The sequence below is a fragment of the Quercus robur genome, chromosome 5, assembly GCF_932294415.1.
Source record: "Quercus robur chromosome 5, dhQueRobu3.1, whole genome shotgun sequence".
Lineage (NCBI taxonomy): Eukaryota > Viridiplantae > Streptophyta > Magnoliopsida > Fagales > Fagaceae > Quercus > Quercus robur.
The window spans coordinates 32,168,820-32,189,728 of NC_065538.1; the positions used below are offsets into that span (position 1 = coordinate 32,168,820).

At 35.7% G+C, this 20,909-nt stretch overlaps 2 protein-coding genes across 2 annotated transcripts in view; both read right to left on the reverse strand.

Annotated features, from left to right (window-relative positions):
- Window positions 1-10,378, reverse strand: part of LOC126725809 (mediator of RNA polymerase II transcription subunit 15a) — a 312,712-nt gene extending 302,334 nt beyond the window's left edge. Inside the window, exon 1 of the mRNA XM_050430742.1 lies at window positions 10,264-10,378. The gene's annotated coding sequence lies outside the window, so the exon portion shown is untranslated. The remainder of the gene's footprint in view (window positions 1-10,263) is intronic.
- The window catches only part of LOC126728113 (mediator of RNA polymerase II transcription subunit 15a-like), a 42,708-nt gene that overhangs the window by 13,394 nt on the left and 8,405 nt on the right, over window positions 1-20,909 (reverse strand). The gene's annotated exons all lie outside the window — the stretch shown is intronic.

The following is a 20,909-nucleotide window of genomic DNA, read 5'->3' on the forward strand; positions in this document are numbered from 1 at the left end:
TTCTTAGACTTAGTTTCCATTGTAAGCATTTTCAGAGACATTTTTCGTAGATAATCTGACTGGCTTGTGGCAGAAGTATAAATCTTTTCCTCAAACCTTATAGCAATTTTCCTGAGTACATGTAATCCCTCTTGGCGAGAAACAGGGAGATGCCTCTTCAAAGTTTCCAATCTATACACAAAAGGAGATACTCTTATTATGTTACTGACCATACAGGCACAATTAAGCTATTAAAGAAAAAAGTCCCAAATTGGTAAACTATGCTGACATTGCAGAACTTAAAGCAACAAAATGTGAAAAGAAACCACATAAAATTTTATGAAAGTTTTTTTTGATAAGTAAATAAAATTTCATGAAATTTTAAAAATATGAACAAAAACCCAATATTTTTTTCTCTGAAAAAAAACTAACACTAGCACTTGATTGTTTAAGGTTCACTATGGAAAATCTGTCAACAGAAAATGTTTTCCTAGTCAACTAACATGATACCTTGCTTTCCATATATTAGACCCCCAAGTGTTCCTCAACCAATTGTATTCCTAGCTCTTTATTTGGGTGATGCATTCAGGTGTTTTGTTTCCAACTCCTAATATAGCACTACTAGTTCTTGTAGTCAACTCCCATGATACGACATTTGCTTTCAATGTCATATCCAATTCTTATACTTGTAGATGCATTTGTCATATTTCCGAGAAATTTTATTTTTCTTCATATGAGGATCATCGACACTTACCACAAGCCTATCTGACATTAATTTGAATATTTGTTCTCCTCTTTTTCCAGTTATGCCCTTCCTCAGTTTTTTCTAATAATTAACTGCAGTAAAATATTGCTTATGGTATGAAAAGCTACTACAAGCACATGCTTTATCAAGCTCATATATGGAATGAGTAGCTAAGCACAGACACTTCATTTGGGATGTCGTAACCATGTCGTAACAGTGTCCTATTTGCCATCTCATGTTATAATTTTTCAAAAATTGCTCATGTCGCCATATTGTACCCGCACCCATGTCCATGCATCCTAGATTGAGTAGAGAGACAAAAGTCCCACCAGCCAAAGCACAATTACAGGCCTAACAGAAATGTTAAAGCAAAAAACGCATTCCATATATGAGCTTGATAAACCAGAGCCACTGACGATGGCTAGGAGGCACCAGTTTTGATGGCTTGTGCTTGGAAAATTTTGTGATACCAATTACCAAACACTTGAAAATGTTTTTCTGTAAAATGTTTTCAAAAGAAAATACTTTACTGAAAAAAAATTTACAATTGAAACATTTTACAGTGAAACAAACAAAGCGTTAATTCAGTCATACACAATATTCAAAATGTCAAACGAAAGAAAATGAGAAACCAAGCATACAAAGACTCAAGCTTGGTGTTTGGAATAGCTTCGTTGTTTTCACTAGTTTATTTTGTTTAAAATGTTTATTATTTAAAAGTACAGGTGCACTTAGAAAAATGCAAGGCTTTCAAAATCTGTACCTGTGAAATAAGTTGGCTTATTTCGATTTTTGAACCTGACCAAACAGGGTAACAAGTGTGTGTATGTTACAGCTTATTTTGGTGAGTTATTTACCCCAGCTTGTTAGATAAAATTTTATAGAGCATTACTTTTTTTTTCTTAGTATATCTAATTAAATCCTTACTAATTAAAACGGACAGCACTTTTAAAAGTAAGCAATCTGAAATGGAAATTTAGTCTTTCACATGATTACTGGTTGTGCTGGACCTAGTCTTATGTTAAAGTAAGCTACTAATGTCATCACATGGGGATGTGTTACATCTACGTGATATCCCAAAAGGACAAGTTACAATTAGAGGTCCCACTTGTTACAATTAGAGCTCCCACATGGGGATGTGTTACATCTACTAGTGAAAGTGTTGACCATCTATTCCTGCATTGCCCAGTTGCTTTGGAGTTGTGGGATATGGTTTTTGGTTTATTTGGAGTTTGTTGGGTTATGCTAACATCTGTTGTTGCGCTTTTTGCTTGTTGGCAAGGTCGTTTTAGTCGCCATCGTAATGGAGATATATGGAAGGTTCGTTCCTCATTGTTTGATGTGGTGTATTTGGAAAGAGAGAAATAGTAGGTGTTTTGAAGACAATGAGCGCTCCATGCCTAATCTCAAGCTTCTATTTTTCCGAACCTTACTTGACTGGTTCTCTGTGTGGAGAAACCAACCTTTTTCTACCATTTTGGATTTACTTGACTTTTGTAATGTTCGTTTTTGATTTGTTCACCCCTGTATACTCCATGTGTACTTGGGTGTCTCTCTCTTTTTGATATCAATGAATCTTTATTACTTATTAAAAAAAAAAAAAGAGCTCCTACATACTACATTGCACCCTCACAATCTTGATGGGGTCTCAAAGCATTACTCTTCAGTGCAAACTGCAGACTAGCTTTTCAGTTAAACTGTGTTCTTGAATGCGTGTGACATTGAAAAGTGAAGATTGTAAAAAGGAAATCTTCAAGTGTTCCACAACAAATTCTACCCCCAGCTCTATATTTGGGTGATGCACTCAAGTCTTTAGTTTCCAACTCATAATATAGCATTATTAGCCCTTGTAGTCAACTCCCATGATACAATACTTTCTTTCAAAGTCATGTCTGATTCTTATACTTGTAGATGCATTGTCAAATTTCCAAGGATTTTTATTTTTCTTCATATGAGGATCATCTACACTTACCACATGCCTTTCCGACATTATTTTGAATATTTGTTTTCATCCTTCCAGTTATGCCATTCCCTTTTTCTTTTCTTTTTTAATTAACGAACTGCAATAAAATACTGGTTATGGTATAAAAAGCTACTACAAGTACGCAATTTTATCAAGCTCATATATGGAATGAAAGCACAAGTCCCATCAGCAAGCCAGAGCACAGACACAGGCCTAACAGCAATATTTAAAATCCAAACATTTCAGTTACATGCAATATTCAAAATGTTGAATGTAGAGTTAGTCAAACAAAAGACAATGAGAATCTAAGCATATGAAGACTCGAGCTTTGTGTTTAGAAATAGTTCTTTTTTTTTTTTTCATTAGCTTATTTTGTTTAAAATGTTTATTAAATGAAAGTATAGTTGTACACAGAAAATGTGAGGCTTCCAAAAGCTGTACTTATGAAATAAGCTAACTTATTCCCATTTTTAAGGCTAACCAAACAGGGTAATAATTGTGTGTTTCTTACTGCTTATTTTGGCTAGTTTATTTCCCCAGCTTGTTTAGGTACAATTATTTTAGAGCTTTACTTTTTTTTTTTTTTCTAATTATAGCTAATTAAAAAACCTTTCATATTAAAACGGGTGCACTATTAAAAATAAGCTATCCGAAATGGAAACTTACTCTTTCACATGCTGAACCTAATTTTATATGAAAGGAAGGAGTATTTGTCGTAACCCTAGGAGTTTTTTTTTTTTGGTATGGACGCGTGTTGAGTCTAACATCAAGAATGAAATATGAAGATACTATTGTCAGCAGATGGAGATTCGTTAGTCACATCTATGTGATAAACCAAAAGGACTAGTTATAATTAGAGCTCCCACCAAACTGGCACGCTCAAACGGAAGGAGTATTTGTGGTAATCCCTAGGATTTTTTGCACGTTGTATGGACAGTGTTAAGTCTTATGTCGAGAATAAATTAGGTCTATTTGGGCGATATATAAATACAAATGAGTAGTACATGGAGCTACTATTGGTACCAAATGCAGATTCATTACTCACATCAATGTGATATCCCAAACGAGCTAGTTATAATCAGAGCTCCTGCCATACTTACGCAGTCAATGTAAATGTTATATTCATTGCACTCTTACTGCATAGCACCCTCACAATCTTAATGGGGTCTTACAACATGACCCTTCAGATCAAAACTAGTTTTTGAGTTAAACTCTACGTTGTTGAATGCATGGCATCAAAATTGAAGATTAAGCAGTTAGGTTCTAATTCCCTCCGAAAAAATGAATAACTTGACCAGTTAAGCCAATGAATAGGATGTAAGGGGAATCAAAAAAAAGAAAAAGAAAATGAAAGCTATTATAAGTTCATTTATAATTAGAAGTATTTCCCATACTAGAACATAGATTAGCTAGAAAAGGATGACCATTAGTCCAAGTAGGGCTTCAGGAGAGAACACCTGCATTATGTTTAAGGCTTTAGGATGGTTAAGTCTCAATGAGCCTTAGGCAGTAGGTTCCTTGGAGGCCTGGCTACCTCGAATTAGTCACAAATCTTGTTTTAGTTTGTTTCATTGGTTCAGTATGGGTGGATTTAGAAGTTTTTTTATTGAATTTAAATTGTTTCAGTTGGTGATGGAGGAAGGGAGGAACTTTTACTCCCTTAAGATTTTTGAACGAGGTAAATATTACATGCAATCTGTTTTTATGGGTAAGAGTGCAACACTCTGGGTGATGCGAAGTCTGGAACACACTGTGATAGGGGTTAATCCGAAGCAGTTTTTCACGTTCAGGGATGGTGATTTTGCCTATACTTTGCAATGGGGGTCCAACTCGTTTGGACAGTACTTATCTGTGACTGAGCTTAAGGTAGGGGGGTTGCGGAGAACTATCATTATTCCTGCTGGTAAGTCACAAGGAGGATGGAGAACTTTTGGGATTGAATTAAGAAGAATATTGGAACCTTCCCAATATGCGGTGGGTGGATTGAATTTTGTACCGTACAAGTATGAGCAGGTCTCAAAAAAACGTACTGCCAGGTCCTATGTGGAAGTTGTCAAAGCTCCAGTACAGGCAAGGTTGAAGCCTATTCAGCAGCCTTTTATCAAAGAAAAGGTCAAGGATGGTGTCGTGGAGAAGATTTTTTGGAGCGTCCGAGAGGCAATTCTCACACACAAGTTGTACTTTATGAAACTCAAGTCGGAAATTTTCCCCAGGCAGCCATGGGTGGTAGGGAGGGTGGAGAAGGTAGTATTAATGGTAAGAATAATATTGAGGAGAAAATCTTGGAGGGAAATAAGCTCAATATTCCTTTGAATTTTAATTCGAATTCAAAAATTGTTGAGTTTGGAAAGTTGCATGATAATAAGAGATCACGTTGGTTAGGGAGAGGTCTGATTGTGGCTGTGAATGAGTTTGGAAAGAGGTGGGTTTCCTGGGATAGAGTTAAGGGTGGTCAAAAAGCTGGCAACTGGGTGGTAAGGGAGAGTAATATTGCTCAGAATAAATCAGTGGGGCTGGGCCCATGCAAGCAGACAGATAACGTAAGTAAAACAATGGGCCTTTTGGGAAGTAAGGAGTCTATTGTGGGCCTGGGTTTGGCAAGCCCATGTTTCTTTGAGGTTGGAGAGAGTTCTTCTAATGGTCTTAATGTTCTAGAGTCCTCTCATCTGAGCTGTTTAGCTACTCCGAGCTTGAGTAGGAGTGAAACCACTAAACTAAAGAAACTTGAGAGTTCCAAGGACTTACCCACTACAGTGGTGATGCTTGCGACATCGCCGGAAGTGATCTCGAACATGGGCTCTTCTGTGGCAACGATAATAGTGGCCAGCAAGGGTGGTCAGCTCAACCCGGACTGGCCCGCTTCAACTCTCACCGTGCCAATAGGACTAGAGGAAGTGGCCCGTGCATCCCATGACCTGATATCAGTGATCAGTGAACCGTGTGGGTCAATGGTGGTGCCGGTGGTGTCCTCGACCACGATGTCTTCTATTTTTGCACCGGAAGTGATGGGTGCTGATAGTTTTAGTGGTACGAGAATTCAGACCCAACCCTTCACCATGCCAGTTAAGCCGGGCTAGTAGAGTCTTTGTCTGTGATTCCCGGGACAGAGAATGAGATATGGGAATTTGATGAAAGGTTGAGGTGTTGTGAGAGAGGCGATGAGCCATTAGTTGTGGTACCTTTGGCCGCTGAAGGCCCGTTGGAGTTGATGTCTAGTCAGGTGAAGGAGATTGGGAGTAAGGAGAGTGTAGATAATTGTCAACTATCACAATGGGTAACCAATAGGATAAAGGCTTTTAAGAAATCTGTGGGCACTTCGCCGGAAGGTTTTAAGGAGCAGATTACAGGATTATTATTAGCCATAGAGGCCAAAAAGAAAGATAAACAGAAACTTGTGGTGGGTGAACAGACGAAGTTGGTCAAGTCAAGTCAGAAAGGTCAGCCGGAGTTGAAAAATTTGTTGTCTTTTTTGAATGTTGAGTATGATCCAAATAAAGCAAGGAGTACAAGTTCTGAGCGGGCTGTTGTGCCTTATCAATGAATGTGAAGATTATTTCTTGGAATGTTAAGGGGTTGAATGAGCAGGATAAAAGACTCAGGGTGAGAAATCTGATTAGGAAATGAGGGACAGATGTGGTTTGTCTTTAAGAAACCAAAATGGGGTTGATTAAAAGAGCGGTGATTCGTAGTTTGTGGGGTGGCCAACATGTTGACTGGTCTTATTTAGGTAGTTGTGGAGCTTCTAGTGGGGTGTTAGTGATATGGGATACTCGGGTAGTGAATAAAATGAAGGAAGCAGTGGGGAGATTTTCGGTTTCTTGTAAGTTTACAAGTGTGTCAGATCAGTTTGTTTGGGCGTTTACTGGTATTTATGGTCTTAATCTACTCCGAGACAAGAGGTTTTTACAGGAGGAACTTTGTGGCTTGAATAGCTGGTGGAGTGTTCCATTGTGTGTGGGTGGTGACTTTAATGTGGTTAGGTTTCCTTCCGAACGATTGGGGTCTAATTCTTTCACTACTGCTATGCGGAAGTTTTCCAATTTTATTTCGGAGCAGGGTCTAATTGATTTGTCATTGCAAGGGGGTACTTTTACTTGGTCAAATGATAGAGAAGTTGCCTCGAAGGCTAGGCTGGACAGGTTTTTGTTCTCTGTAGATTGGGAGGATAAGTTTCCAATAGTTTCATAAAGACGAATGTTTAGGTTGTGCTCGGATCATTTCCCAATTGTCCTTGAGGGTGGCTCTTTTTAGAGAGGGTGTACGCCGTTTAGATTTGAGAATATGTGGCTTAAGGATGAAGGTTTTATGGATAGGGTTCGGTCTTAGTGGGATTCCTACCAGGTTCATGGTGCACCGAGTTTTATTCTGGCCAATAAATTAAAGCTCCTTAAAAATGATTTGAAAAAATGGAATGTGGAGGTGTTTGGTCATGTTGAAGCTCGGATTAAAAAATTGTGGAAGGATCTTAGTGCTCTGGAGAGCATGGAGGAGAGTCGGGGATTATCAGCAGAGGAAAGGGTGGAAATGGTAAGAATTCGTGATGAGTTAGAAAAAGCAACTTTGTTGGAAGAAATATGTTGGAGACAGAAATCTAGAGTTCTCTGTGTTAGGGAAGGAGACCGGAATACTAAAATTTTCCACCGTATAGCTAACTCTCACAGGAGGGTTAATTCTATTGATAGGCTCATGGTGGGTGGGGTGCTGTCTTCGAACCCGGCTGCTATAGCAGACTGAATCTCTCAGTTTTATAGGCAACTTTACTTTGAGGAGGTGGCTCACAGACCTATCTTAGGTGATGTGGATTTTTCTAGCATCTTAGTGGAAGATGCAAGTTGGCTAGATAGGCCTTTTGAGGAAGAAGAGGTGTTTGAGGTGATCCATGAGTGTAATGGTGATAAGGCACCTGGTCCGAATGGCTTTTCCATGGCATTTTTCCAGTCTTGTTGGGATGTCTTGAAATCTGAAATTATGGCTGTATTCCACAACTTCCATACTCAGGCGGTGTTTGAGAAGAGTCTTAATGCTTCGTTCCTTGCCCTTATTCCTAAGAAAGTGGATGTTGTGGAGGTCAAGGATTTTCGGCCTATCAGCTTAGTTGGTGGGATTTATAAGATTATTTCTAAAGTGTTGGCTAATCGGCTTCATAGGGTGGCGCATGTGCTTATTTCGGATTCACAAAATGCTTTTGTGAAGGGTAGAAAGATTTTGGATTCCGTCTTGATTGCTTATGAATGTATTGATAGTAGATTGAAGTTAGGAGTTCCAGGTGTGCTGTGTAAATTAGATGTGGAGAAGGCGTATGATCATGTGAGTTGAGATTTTTTGATGTATATGTTGCAACGCTGTGGTTTCTCAAAGAAATGGAGAAAATGGATAAGGTATTGCATTTCAACTGTAAAGTTTTCCATCCTGATCAATGGTAGCCCAACTGATTTCTTTGGAAGTTCTAGGGGGCTTCAACAAGGGGATCCTTTATCTCCATTGTTGTTTGATATTGTGATGGAGGCATTAAGTCGTATGTTGGATGTGGCTGCCTCCGCTGGGGAATTCTCAGGCTTTTCTGTGGGTAGTACGGCTGGTCAATCAGTGATAATGTCTCACCTTTTATTTGCAGATGACACTCTGATTTTTTGTGATGCTGAACCTTCTCAAATTGCTAATTTGAGGGCGATTCTTGCTAGATTTGATGAGGTGTCAGGGCTTCATATTAATTTGGGGAAATTCAAGTTGGTACCTGTTGGTGGGGTACCCAATTTGGAGGTTTTGGTGGGTCTATTGGGGTGTGGGCAGTCTTTTCTACCCTTGAAATATTTGGGCCTTCCATTAGGTGCAAGATTTAAGGACTTGTATGTTTGGAATCCTATCCTAGAGAGAATGGAGAGGAGATTAGCAGGTTGGAAGAGAATGTATTTATCTAAAGGGGCTAAGGTGACACTCATTAAAAACTCACTATCTTCTTTACCTACATACTTTCTTTCCCTTCTTCCTTTACCAGGTAAGGTGGCTAAGCGTATGGAGAAATTACAGAGAGATTTCTTATGGAATGGGATTGGAGGTGAACCTAAAATTCATTTACTTAATTGGGCCAAGGTTTGTAGGGCTTTGCAGGTTGGGGGGTTGGGTATTAGACGGTTGGGTACCTTTAATTCTGCCTTTCTAGGTAAATGGTTGTGGAGGTATGGCTCGGAGACTGATGCTTTATGGAGGAGGGTTATAGAGGCAAAATATGGGAACATTTGGGGTGGTTGGTGTATGAAGAAGGTGACAAGTCCTTATCTTCTTGTTTATGATGTGAGGGACAGTACTAGAGTGAAATTTTGGAAGCATGTGTGGTGTGGGGATTGTACCCTCCAAGAGGCCTTTCCGGAGCTTTACTGTCTTCATAGGTCAAAGGATTCCTCGGTGGCTGAAGTTATGGGTTGGTTGGCTAGGAGATTTCACTGGAATGTGCAATTTCGTCGTCCACCACAAGATTGGGAAGAAGAAGCCTTTGATCGGTTTATGGAGTTGGTATATTCTTCATCAGTGCAGGGGTTTGGCCCAGATAAGGTTTGTTGGAAGCCTACAAGGAATAGAGGTTTTGAGTTTAGAGGTTATTATAGTTCCTTCTACCCTTCTAATCTTGTTTCCTTTCCATGGAAAATGATATGGCAATCGAAGGTTCCTCCAAGGGTAGCTTTCTTTTCTTGGTCTGCTTCCTTAGGTAAGATCTTAACAACAGATAACCCTCGTAAAAGGCGAGTGATAGTGCTTGACTTGCGCTATATGTGTAAGAGGTGTGGGGAGTCAGTGGATCATCTTCTACTTCATTGTTCCATAGCTTGGGAGTTGTGGTCTTTGGTTTTCTGCTTGTTTGGTATTCAATGGGTTATGCCTCATACTGTTCTTGAGTTGTTTGAGGCTTGGTAAGGAAAGTTCGTGCGACATCGTCACATTGATGTTTGGAAATTAGTGCCTCACTGCTTGATTTGGTGCATTTGGCGTGAAAGGAATGCTAGAAACTTTGAGGGTTGCGAACGCTCTTTGCTGGAGATTAAATCCTTTTTCTTACACACTCTCTTTGAATGGAGTGTGGTTTTTTCTCATTTTTCTTGTTCTTCCTTTTCTATTTTTCTTGACCGTTGTTCTTTTGTTTCTTGATTTGTGCCCCCATAGTACATCCCCAATGTACTTGGTTTGGCAATTTTTTATTATTAATAATATTCTTACGTTATTTATCAAAAAAAGAAGAAGTTCATTTATAAGGATAACTAAGCTGACACAACAGGGTGATGTGATGTTCATAGCACTCCCTAGCCCCTACTACACTCACGAAAACCCTTGATCAAAGCAATACTCTTGAGTATACAGACTAGACTTTTTTATTTCCAGTTAAACTCTGTATTCTTAAATGTTTGCGGCATCAAAAAGTGAAGATTTTGCTGTAAAGTTCTCTAATTTTCACCAAAAAAGTCAATAACTTGATCAATTAAGCTAATGAATAAATTCAATTTGATCGGATTCGGACCCAAACACAACCCGTAAACATAAATATGTAAAACAAAAACAAAAAGCAAAAGAGAGAGAGGAAAATTACATCTTGTTGACGATTCTTTGACGAGAATCGGGCTGTTCTAAGGAATTGGGTACTAAACCGTTTAACCTCCTACACCTGTAGAAGTTCGTTGCATACAACAATCAGTTACATCATATTCAAAATTCAAAAACAACCAATCAATATCAGGTATTTTACTACGTTAAAAAAAAAAAGAGTCTTTAATTTTTTTCACATGTCGGAAATGAAATTCAGACCACAGTTCCGATTGAAACTCCGGTGGAATGGTCGGAATTTATTTTTCATAAGGAAGAAGAGAAGGACGTATGTGAGGAGAACGTTGGCGAAATCGAAGGAGCTAAGTTTGCAGAGAATGGAAATGACGAGATCGTCCGGCAAGGAATCGAACAAGTCACGCTTTCCATTGATATCAGAAGAATTCCGGCTTCTTTTAAGGTAACTAACTTTTTCGGCGGCGAAATCTCTCCTTCGCTTCACAACTCGCATGTTCTTGTCTTCAACAACTCTAGGGTAACAAAGCCCTCTCCTTGTTCTCATCTTGGCAAAAACGGGTAATTACCCATAAAAAACAAACTACTTAGTTAGTAGGGTCCGTTTATAAACTATATATATTTTTAGCAACTCGAGCCTCAAAGACTCGATTTTGGGTCCCTAAATCGAGCCTCTAAGGCTCGATTTTTATGGATTGTTCCTGTCTGATGTGGCACTTTGTCCAGGTGGCGTCTACATGGAAATCGAGTCTTAGAGACTCGATTTCCAACCCAAAAATAAAATATTAATGACCCAAAATGCAACCCAAAATGCAGAAACAGAGGAAAAAAAAGGCAGAAAGAAAGAAAAAAAAAAGAAAGAGAAGAAGAAGAAGAAGGAATGGCGACACAGGCTGCGCGAGACAGATCCAGCCCGGCGACCCAGGCCACGTGCGACAGATCCAGGCCGGCGAACCAGGCCGTGCGCGACCAGGTCGCCGCGCGACTGTTTCTGGGTTTTTTTTTTTTTTTTTTTTTTTTTTTTTTTCCTTTCTTCTCTGATGAATGCGTTGTGGTTTTCTGGCTTTCTTCTCTGTTTCTGGGTTTTCTTTTCCTGCTGCCCTTGTGGTTTTTTTTTTTGTTTTTGTTTTAAATGTAAATCGAGTATTAGAAACTCAATTTTCATGTAGATGCCACGTGGAAAAAGTGCCACATAAAACAGGAACAACCCATGAAAATCGAGCCTTAGAGACTCGATTTAGGGGCCCAAAATCGAGTCTTTGAGGCTCGAGTTGCTAGAAATATATATAGTTTGTAAACGGACCCTACTAACTATATAGTTTGTTTTTTATGGGTAATTACCCATTTTTGCCTCTCATCTTTCTCTAAAGTGTGGGGCTTGGATCCACGTTGGGCGTCTGCGTTTTCTTATTTGCGCGTTTTCCTCTTCCTCTTTTTTTTTTTTTTTTTTTTTTTTTTTTTTAATGTGTAAATTATCACTGTTTACATACTGCAGGAGTTATACTGTTCACGAGACTCGTCACTTTATTCAAAAAAATTAAAAATGCATCACACGGTACTATTTATACATTTAAAAATTATTTTGTTACAGTATTTTCAGTTTCAGTAAAAATAAGTTGTATCTAAATAAACCCAAGTATACGTTTGGATTGGCATACATGGTGCTACATTTGTGTTTGCGTTTTCCTTTTTTTTTTTTTTAATTGATGTGTGCATATCACGTTGGAGTGTCTGTCAGTGGATTCGTACATTGTGCATAGGACCCACCATGACCATCTAAATTTTCATTGGAATTGCACTATTTAGTGGGTCTTGTATACTGTTCACTTCACGAGACTCACAAGCTTCTTTATTCAGCAAATTTTTCATTAAAAATTAGTCCCACGGCACCATTCACACATTTAAAAATTATTTTGTTACAATGCTTTCAGTTTTCAGTTTTATATTTATCTTTTGAGAGACGTTGTTTGAAACTAACCTTAAATATTTCTAGTTTTGATTGGTTGGGATCCAATCATAAACAACTAATTACAGTAATTGAAATCTTCATCATCATTTATATACACTATTAATAACATGATTCTTTATTTGAGTTTCATCATTTTGCACACTAAAATATTTTCACACAAATTCTTTAACCCTCTAAAATGCCTCTTATCTTCTTGTTAAATAATTTTAAATTTAAAAAACACAAACGGTTAAAAGAGTAATTTACTACTCCCTTCGTCTCACTTTGTTTGTCCTCTATTCCATTTTAGGATGTCCCAAAATATTGTCCTATTTCTAAAAATAAAAGTCATTAATATACCAATGTTCCTATTATACCCCTATTAATTTACTAATTCAATTTTTTGATAAATTTATTTAAGAGTAGTTTTGAAAGCTTATACATTTTTAGAAGGTAGACAAGACAATAAATGATGTTTCCTTACAAATTTTGACTTTTCAAACAAGACAAACAAAGTGGGACGGAGGGAGTATTTTTTAAAATTTTCAAAGTTTTAGATTTTTTTTCCTTTACCTTCTCCAATCTAAATTATCATTTTTGATTTTCAATTCAAAATTTTAAACTTTTATCAACAACCTGGTAAAGAAAGATCCTAAAAATTAGAATACTATCTCTATCTCACTTTTAAATGACACTTAGGACAAAATAAAAAATAAAAAAGAGTCTCGTCGCATGCACAGAGTGCATGTGATGAGGCTAGTTTCAAATAATGTTTAATCTCTTAAAAAACAACTTTTGGAGTCGATTTTGGAAGGGAAAATTTAAATGAACTTGAGCCTATCAACCTATGTTCGAAAATGTATCTATATATATATATATATATATATATATATAAAAGAGAGTCAAGCCCACTACTCACTAGTCACTCCAATTGAAAAATGGAAGCAAATGGTGCATCATTGCATTGTGGAGAAATACACAAGACACTAAATCACAAAGGAGAATATTAAAAAAAATATATTTATTATTGTTATTATGATCACTATATAATAAGCATAAAGAAGGGATTGGTGAAGGAGAGAGAAGGTTATTTGCATCATGACACACCCCAGAGCACCTTTGGAATATGTTGCTTCTTATATCAGAAGATTGGATTCAAGCTTGGAAGAGTGAATAAGGTTGGTGAGGTAGGAAAAATCTTGCCGATAAATGCTTAGTTTGGTGACAATGTTTTATAACAAGTCTGGGGCATTAATTCCTAATATCCATCTCTGAATAAGGATCAAAGCTTATGGTTGTTGGATTTATAGTGTAGATGCCTTGGGTGAGATTTTGGGAGAGGCACAAGATTTCTGAGCTCTCCCCTCTCAAGTATTCACACATTGGGCGTTTGACAATGTGTTAGATATGCACGTGTTACTAAGGTAAGGTGTGTGTGTGTGAATCTTTTTTCTTATTTTTATTTTATGGAGTTGTCATCAATTATTGGTTTTGTTCTAAGTGTGATTCGTCACCTATTTGTCTAATTTGTTTTAATTACCTAATTAACTAATACCAATTCAAGGTTTCTTAAATTAATTAAGGTAACCAGAGTCTCAAACCAAAGATTCTTGGACTTGAAAATTCGGTTATAGGTGGGAAAGGTGTTAAATACCCTACATTGCTTATCAAAAGAATAGCACCTTATTTTAATTTAATCACAACATTCGTATTTTAGAAAGATAAATACCCTACTTGGCATTTGTTTTTGAAAAGTTTGGCAATGTACTTGGTTTGGCAATTTTTTTAAATACCCTACTTGGCATTTGTTTTTGAAAAGTTTTGTACAAAACAATACATATACATTATATCTTATTTACATATCTAAATAACATGTGAATATTATTGCAAAGAGTAATTTACAAACAAACATGTGAGTATATATAAATAATATGTGAAAATTAAAACGCAAGAAGGTAAATATATATAACTAGCATGTGAGTATTATATTTATTATGTATCTAGCATGTGAATATATAATACTATACAACATAAAAGAAAGGAAGGGAGAGGAAATATATCACATTATGCATTTAGAGTAATAAGCCAAGTTTATTCTCCAAGTTTCACTCCTATGCACAAACACAATAAAAACAAAAATGGTTAGTGTAGGAAGGAGGGGGATAAGTTAGCTTGATCACATACCATCAATTCAATTAAAATGAATCATGGATACATATCAACCTCTTTAAAAAGTGTGCAAAAAAGAAATTGATTGAAAACAAAAGATAGAAAACACCATTTACTTACATTTGAAAAGATGAGTATTGTCCTTTGGAAAACATCATGACTTTTTGGAAAAATTCTCATTTTAAAACAAAGGGAATTTTGGGAAAATGAATTTTGAAAATGGGATTCTCTCTTGAAATTTTATGAAAAAAAGGCTTTTGAGGGGAAAACATAAATAAAGAACAATTTTATATATTTAAAAAATATATATTTTTATGCACTTTAGAAACCATATCCAAGATTAAAATCAAAACTATTCAAGAAAAGGGATTTGTTTTAAGAAAATTGTTTCCATGTTTTAGAAAAAAAAAAGATGATTTTGGTCCTTTTGGAAGTAAAAATCCATGGTTTCTGTTCATTTTTTTATAGAAGAGAATTTTATCTTGATTTCTTAAGATTTAATTTGAAAATGGCACTTATTGAAGTTTTAAAAATGCTCCACTGGAAGGCTTTTTATTCAAGGGTGAACTTAAAATGTTTGCATCTTTTAAAGACTTATTGAAAAGGGATGGTTATTGGTGTATTTTTTAACACTCTAACAACACATTTTTTAAGAGGTTTGCTTGAATCAAAATTTCTCATTGTCTGGTGAATTAGGGTGAGAAGGAAACAAGGAAATAAATAGTGCATAATGTAAAGACATAAAGCAATAAAGGGATGTAAATACATACACGCGCACACGCGCACACACACACACACATATATATGTGTGTGTGTGTGGAATTTAAAAGCAATATACAAATTTAAAGACATAGAGTAAATGAAATCTTCCTTGAATAGAGTTTGGCTTACCTCTAGTATTTTTTTTAAACTAGATTTGTCTTTCTATTTTAAATATACAATAGCAAGTGGTAGTGAGTTTTAATCTCCACCTTTTATTTAGTTAGTAGATGATGTGGCAGTTTTTATTAAAACAAAATGAGATTCCAACTAAAAAAGTATTGAAGGTAAGTTAAACCCCCTTGAATAAACCTTTACACCCATGGAAAATCAAATATGGTGGTGCATAAGGATAGACCTCCACTCACTATATTGATTTTGGTGTTAGAGATTAGTCTAAGAAGACCTACCCTAGTTAAATCTTTAAAATCATAGTCGAATCAAAATGGTGGTGTGCAAGGACTAATCTCCACTCACCATATTAGTTTAGGATATGAAGATTTACCAAGGTGTGTGGTTGATTTTTCCTTTAAATCCATTAGATTTAGTATGTCTATGTGCAAAAGAAGGTGAATACATTCACACATAGCATATACCCATGTCAAGTGTAAAGGAAAACACAACTATAAAAAAGGAATCTATTCCTAGAGATATAGCTCCCTTTGTTTCGCATGATGCTGTGTAATTTTTTTTTCAATTTCATTCAATAAAATAGGCCTCCGGGTTTGGATTCTCAAAAAGAAAAAAAATATATAAAAAAGGAAAAAATATAAATAATTTAAATGAAATAAATTTAAAGTGCATAAATTAATTGACATAAATGTAAAAAGCTTGAAAAATAAATGATATAATGTAAAGAGTATAAAAGTAAATGACATAATGTAAAGAGCAAGAATTAAAATTACTTAAATTTAAAGAATATAAAAGTAAATGACATAAATATCAAAAGCAAGAATTTAAATGACTTAAATGTAAAGAGCATAAATGTAAAGAACAATTTAAATGAATATAAAGTAAAAGGGTATAAGAAAAAAGATTAAATTTTGAAAAGATGTGATGTAAAACTTATATTTTATCCCCTCCAATCCTAACATGTCACATCATCTTATTATATATTTAAGAATAAGTACAGTCACATTCAATCAATTATAATACTTATATATAAATCCAAACAAATTAGGAGTTTATTGAGATGCTATTAGGTGTATTAGGATGTATTGAATTTAAGTAAAATGCTTATGTGGAAATCACTTATTAGACGGTGTAAAAAATACCACATCCTTACCAAATTCAGACTCATTAGAAAAATGAAGAAATTTATAGATTTAGAGAGTATTTCCAACATAAAAATTAAAGGGAGATGGAGCTAGAGTAGTAGCTACACTAACTTAGCTCTAAGAAGAACTTTGGAGACTCACCTATGGGTTTTGGAGGGTGAAAAATGAGAGAAAAGAGGGCTGGAATTTCTGGGTTTCAAGACTAGTATAGTAATAGAATAGAGAGAAAATAAATCTAGAGAGAATCCTAGACAGGTCCTAGACAGGTTGGATAAGGAGGGGAATTTTTGTGTTTTTTTTTTTCATGATTTTTCCAAGGGAATAGGGGGTATCTATACAAGAAAAATGAGGATAGCGGGATCCCCATGAGGCATGCCCCCACTAGGGCAAGAGGCTCCCTATGAGGGATCTTGTTGCCGCCTCATCTTTTTCTAGATGCTTATCCACTCTTCCATTTTCAGTTTTCTAATTTTCCTTCTTTTTGACCCTATTTTTGGGCTATTTTTTGGAGTTCTTCAAGGGCTTGGAATTCTTCGAACATTATATTTATGGGAAGTTTTGAATCTCTAGTTTTCATAAATTCAGGCATCATGTAATTTTGAGGGGGAAAAATGCTTTTACACCCCCTAAACTTACAACTACTGGCCAAAAGACCCCCTCAACTTTTTTATAGGCCAATTTACTCCTTAAACTATTCACAACTACCAAATCAATACTTTAGTTAGTCATACGTTAAAACACTAACAGAATAAGCACATGTAACACACATGACTTTTAAATACAAACCTAAAATAACCCAAATGTCCAAAACCCAGTGGAAAGAAGAGAAGAGAACCAGGTCCAATGGAGAGAGAGAGAGAGAGAGAGAGAGAGAGAGAGAGAGAGAGAGAGAGAGAGAGAGAGAGAGAGAGAGAGAGAGAGAGAGAGAGAGAGAGAGAGAGAGAATCCACACTGTTCAGAGCCACTGCAAAGCTTCTCACCGTTGTCTCGCTGCCCTTGTCCCGGTAGCTCCTTGGTGGTTCCGCTGCATTGTTCAATCTGGGTATCTCTTCTTCTTTTTCTTTTTTTCTTTTTTTCCTTCTTACGTATTGCTATTTAATCTTCTAAGAACTTTTATTTTCTTAATCTCCATGTGCGAATTTTTATAGTAGAAATTATTGTTTTGGTTTAATTTTTGGGTTGGGTCTCTATAAAATTCTTGGTTTTTTTATTACTTCATGTGCCTTTCACCAGTTGTTGCATTTGAGTATGCCATAGAGCTGTATTATTAAATGCCTAAGAGAGATATGGCTACTACTAATGGGGTTTGTTTGCTTGGTTTAATCTTTGGGATTGGTGTTTCTACAAGGTTGTTTGCAAGGCCTCATCAGCAACAATTTCATGTTTGAAGTTGGTGAAAGAAAACAACAAATACACAAAATTTCATAAGAAAAATATGATTGCTATTAAACTAATTTTTTTTTTAGTTTATGTATAGGATTATATATTATAAATTATTTTCCAATAGATGGGCCTTAGTATTTGATATTTTTTCACAGGTCTAACTCCTTCTATGGCACAAAAAGCTTTGTCTAGTTTAATTGTATTTTGTGTTTTTGACTTTGTTTGAATCAGAGTTCTTTGCATTAGAATTGTGTTGGTTTGGTTAAATTCTCATGATACAAACCTACAGGGAAAGTGACTGGTGACACACCTCTTATCTATAACCTTTTAATCAATTATGTTCAGTATATTGCCAATATAATGGTGTTAGACATTTGTCCCATGTGTGATAATAGCTTATCAATTTTATAATTCTATAACTTAATTGGAATCAAGCACCTCGTTACTAACTAACCTAATTGCAATCAAGACTACTAAAAGCTTGTCTGTTTATATAGCATTTCAATTATTATTTCTTAATTTTCTTCTTCTTCATGTAGAAATCAACCTTGAATATTTCCCTTATTTGTTTCAGCAAATCAGAGAATGTAATTTACAAGCTCAAAGAGATGGGAAAGATTGGGGAGAAAAATATATTGCTAATTTGCAATCACTTCAGTAAGCTTGATCGCAACAACTTTGGGAAGATAACACTGCCAGATCTTTAGGAACCTTATGACTATGAGAAATATGAAGCCTGTTTCTATTCTTTAGATGGAAGAAATGTACAGATATTTTTTTTTTCTTCTTCCATTGATACTTGTAAAGGTTTCAAGTCATATAGGAACAATGAAAAATAGAAGCCAATGGGATATGTCCCCCTTCTGTTATAGGTTCTCTTACAACCATTAAATTGAGAGGCTGCTATGGAGGGTTTGAGTTGTATGATGTATATTGGACACTGCAATAATTCAAGTAGTCAATGAGGAAAGTAAACAATCTTGGGATGATCTTACAGCTTCTCTTTATTTTGATTCAAGTTGTATGAGTGATTTGGTTGATGCGTACTTCTTCTCTTTATTTGATTCTTCCTTTAAGTTATGATAATTGATATGGTTTGGCTACACATTTAGTTAGAAAATATTAACTTACTTGGACATAATCCGCATATATAAATTCTTTTACTTTTTAGTGATTTGGATGCTAATTTGAATTATATTTGATTTTGCCTTTTTTTTTTATATCTATTTTCTTTTGGTTCAATATTTCATTATTCCAATTAAAATTTGAGATATCAAGTTATCCCCTTTGAGCCGCATGTTAAGTATTAGCCATTAGCATCAGTTTTAGTTTGGCTTGAGTGAACTAAGGGTTAATGTGGAAATTTGGGGCATCGTAGAATTTTGATATGAAAATATCAGCATTTATTTTCTGTTGCCATATGGGGCATTCATTTGATTCATTTCTATTTGGTTGTCTCTTGATCCGATTAAGAACAAGTTATTAGATTTTAGTTTCTACAAAAGTGATGGTAAAATAAGGGAGCTTTTGGCTATCATGTTATGGATGTCACCACTTGTGCGCTAGCTAGATGGTTTAGATACATGATAACTCTGATATTTATATGCATGAATTCATATTATTCCTCGTAGAACAGGGCCTAAATCATGTTTGTGATGCCTGAGGTAGTGGGGGAACCAACAAAAATCATGGTATTTGGTTTTGATTTTTAACCTAAACAATAAGAGCGGTACTTGATGTCTAGGCTAAATCAAGTAGCCTAAACAACACAAAAATCATGCCTGAGGGAGTGGGGGAACTAGCAACAACAAGAGTGGGCAAAGAATAATAGAACCCTATCAAATTCACCTGAACCCAACAATGGCACTTAGCCTCTACACAATCTTCTCCAATGACATAGTTCCATACATGGTAATTGGTTTTGACAGCGTGTGTTGGGAGCTTGAGCCATCATGCTAGAAGGTTCAAAGACATTGCCAGGTAGGAGCACTTTGGTGCTTTCCTTAGCAATATTGATAAATGCATCAATATACTACTCATCAATTCTCAAACTCACAACCTCTACACCACCACCAAAAAATGAATGTGTCCCAATTTGCCATAAATTGAACTTTATGCAATAACTCTAATAAAATAAATCAATAATTACACTTTTCTAGCAATATTGAAAAACAAAAGTATACCGGCTCCATCAGTATTCTTAAAAGGATCTCAATATGCCATAAATTGAAATATCAAATGAGTGTTTACAAATAGTATATTGTTTGCCAGAAAAATAACACTCAATGAATCAATAATTACACTTTTCCAGCATTATTGAAAAACAAAAGTATAATGGCTCCATCAGTATTTTTAAAAGACTGTGTATCACTAAACAAATTATTGAACTAAAAAATTATTTATCTTCTTGCTGCCACTAGACCTTAGCTTTTCCCTTATCCTTCTTGCTTCCACTAGTGTTGTCCTTTGTACGACTTTGACTTGATTGTTGGGTACCTATATTTGATTGCTGAGTGCCCTATAAAAAGCCAAAAATGTTGGAAAAGTTCAACAAAGTAGTACTTGAAATTTGGATGAAAAGTTCAACAAAATAGTACTTGAAATTTACTGATAATTTTTTACTCCATTTAGCTCTAGACGGAGATGATTGTCTTGATTGCCTATTCTTTTTCTTTTTATAAGCCTTCTTGTTGGGGTTATCCAGAGCTTTACAAGTTCTTTGATTATGGCCCCGTTGGACACAATTCCCACATTTCATGGCAATTCCTTTCTTGCTCACCCTAAATGCATTAATAGGTTCTTCTGCCTCCCTCTTTCTTACCTTCTTATGCTTGCCTACACGGAAGAAATTGATAAGCTATTACCACACATGGGACAAATGTATAGCACCATTATATTGGCAATATACTGAACATAATTGATTAAAAGGTTATAGATAAGAGGTGTGTCACTAGCCACTTTCCCTGTAGGTTTGTATCATGAGAATTTAACCAAACCAACACAATTTTGATGCAAAGAACTATGATTCAAATAGAGTCAAAAACAAAAAATACAATTAAACTAGACAAAGCTTTTTGTGCCATAGAAGGAGTTAGACCTGTGAAAAAAATATCAAATACTAAGGCCCATCTATTGGAAAAT